The sequence below is a fragment of the Echiichthys vipera genome (genome assembly GCF_963691815.1).
Source record: "Echiichthys vipera genome assembly, chromosome: X".
NCBI classification, from domain to species: domain Eukaryota; kingdom Metazoa; phylum Chordata; class Actinopteri; order Perciformes; family Trachinidae; genus Echiichthys; species Echiichthys vipera.
The window spans coordinates 13350212-13352353 of record NC_139825.1 but is presented as its reverse complement, the minus strand read 5'-3'; positions in this window follow the sequence as shown (position 1 = coordinate 13352353).

Sequence of the window (2142 nt, the reverse complement as noted above, 5' to 3'; positions counted from 1 at the left end):
CATCCCTCTGAAACGACCTCCGCTACGCCGCCAACCCGGAAACCAAAGAAAGTTAACACACATACACCGGCGATGCAGTGAGGGCACTGTATAAGTTTTAGGGAAATAGAGACGAACAACTGTTATCTCCTACTGCACAATAAGCGTGTCTTTTATTTTTATCAGTTCAAAGACCACTGAACAAACGTTGGAAAAAGAACGTTAAAACGCTAACCTCATCCGTTGCTATAGAGACACACCGACGCGCGAAAGGGACCTTGTCTAAATGTCGGTGCCAGTGTAAAAGGAAAACATATGGTTAATAGAAAACGTATGAATCATGTAATCTTGTATATCTCGAGATTATGATGTATTACTATTAAAGCCCGCTACAATACCATCAGGATTTAGGCTATCAGAGTAATGTACATTTGATATGTCAGTTACATAGACCGACAGTGAAACAGGAAATAAACTGGGACACATCTAGAATGCTTATATTTACAACTGTGAAATGGTCTATATTAGAGATCGTCAAAAGATGGTCAGGGATCCCCAGGGGGTCCTCATAGTAACTGCAAGGGGTCCGCCAAATTGTTTGATAATCTTTCCAACTTTTTTCTTTCAAAAATATGTCTGGAAATATAAATGAACACGAATGCAACATAAGAAAAGATACATTTGTGATAAAAATACATTTACACAAACTTGATGATAGGCTTACTGGTTTATAGGCAAGAAGCCACTAATACCCCTTTTCGACCAAGACATTTTGAGGGCTGGTTCAGAGTCGGTGCCCAATCTTGAACCGGTTCTTCCTGTTTCCACAGCCAAAGAACCGACTCTCGTTTAGGAAAACTGGTTCCAGAGCAGCACCAACTCTTTTCTGGCCTTGAACCAGCACCACTGCTTGCACGCTTTAAAAAATGTTGTGATTTTAGAATTTGTGTATTTTATTGTTGTTGTTTTTTGTCAAAATTAACAACTTTTTTTAAAGAGACATGTCTTCTTTAGTATGCTTAATCAACAGAGAGTTAAGTTTTTGAAAATGTTTATTCACTGTTATACGCAATAATTATAAACAGGTCCTTTCAACAACTTACAACTCGGAAAGCAAACATAAACAAGTACATGCCAGGTGTAATGGCAGTTTTCATTGAACACAGCTCCAGCTGCAGTCATTTGGTTCTGACGTTGCCTGTAAAGACATGAATTCTAAAGACATAAATGGATCATTAATTTTAAATGCAATGTGATCAAATGTAGGTAGCGCTAACATCAGCGCTTCCAACAAAGGCTAACATTAACATCTTACATTCAATGTTGATAAGAATCAAAACATGTTAGTTAATTACCTTTCTTCTCAAACAAAATCATCCATTGTATTCAAGAAGAGCAGTACAAGTGTGTTGTAGTCCACCAATGTTGTTGTTGTTGTTGTTGTTGTCGTTGTGCTTGAAGTGGGCTTTAGCATTTCTGGGGAAACCTCAGACAGTGACATAATGAGAGGACTCTCTAGCCTGTGATAAACAAACAGGTTCCCAAGTTGAACCAACAGTGAACCAGCACCAGCACCAGTCCAGCACTAGAACCAGGTCTGGATTGGTTGAAAAGGGAGGGCACAGATACAGTTGAGCTGAAGGATTCAATGTGCCTTCATAATGTATGTTTAACATTAACATAGGATGTATGAACATATGAATATGCCAATAATGATCACTGTAATATCTTAGTATTGTATGCACCATATCAAGCTGTGTGTATAGGCTTTAGGCCGCCCTAGCTGTTAGGCCCAGTTTAATACAATATTTGTAGTAGGGGGTCCCTGCTTTGTCTCTCGTTCAGCTAAGTTGTCCTTGGCCTAGAAAGCATTGACAACCCCGGGGCTGGCCTATATGACAGAGGGGGGGCAGAAGCTCTGTCGTGCTCACTGAAAGCTCTCTAGACTTTAATAGATCTGCTACTGCTCTGTAGGCTAAATATTGATTTTCCACTCAGAAAGACCATTTAGTACAGAAAAAAAAGAGTTAATAATTTTCCAGGCTGTTACCCAACAACACAAATGCCATACTGAGGCCTAGTGGTTGGTTCGCTTAACTCTATGCTAATTAGCCAATTGTAGGGTTGGGAATATAGGCCAGAGTCAGCCAGAATAATGGTATA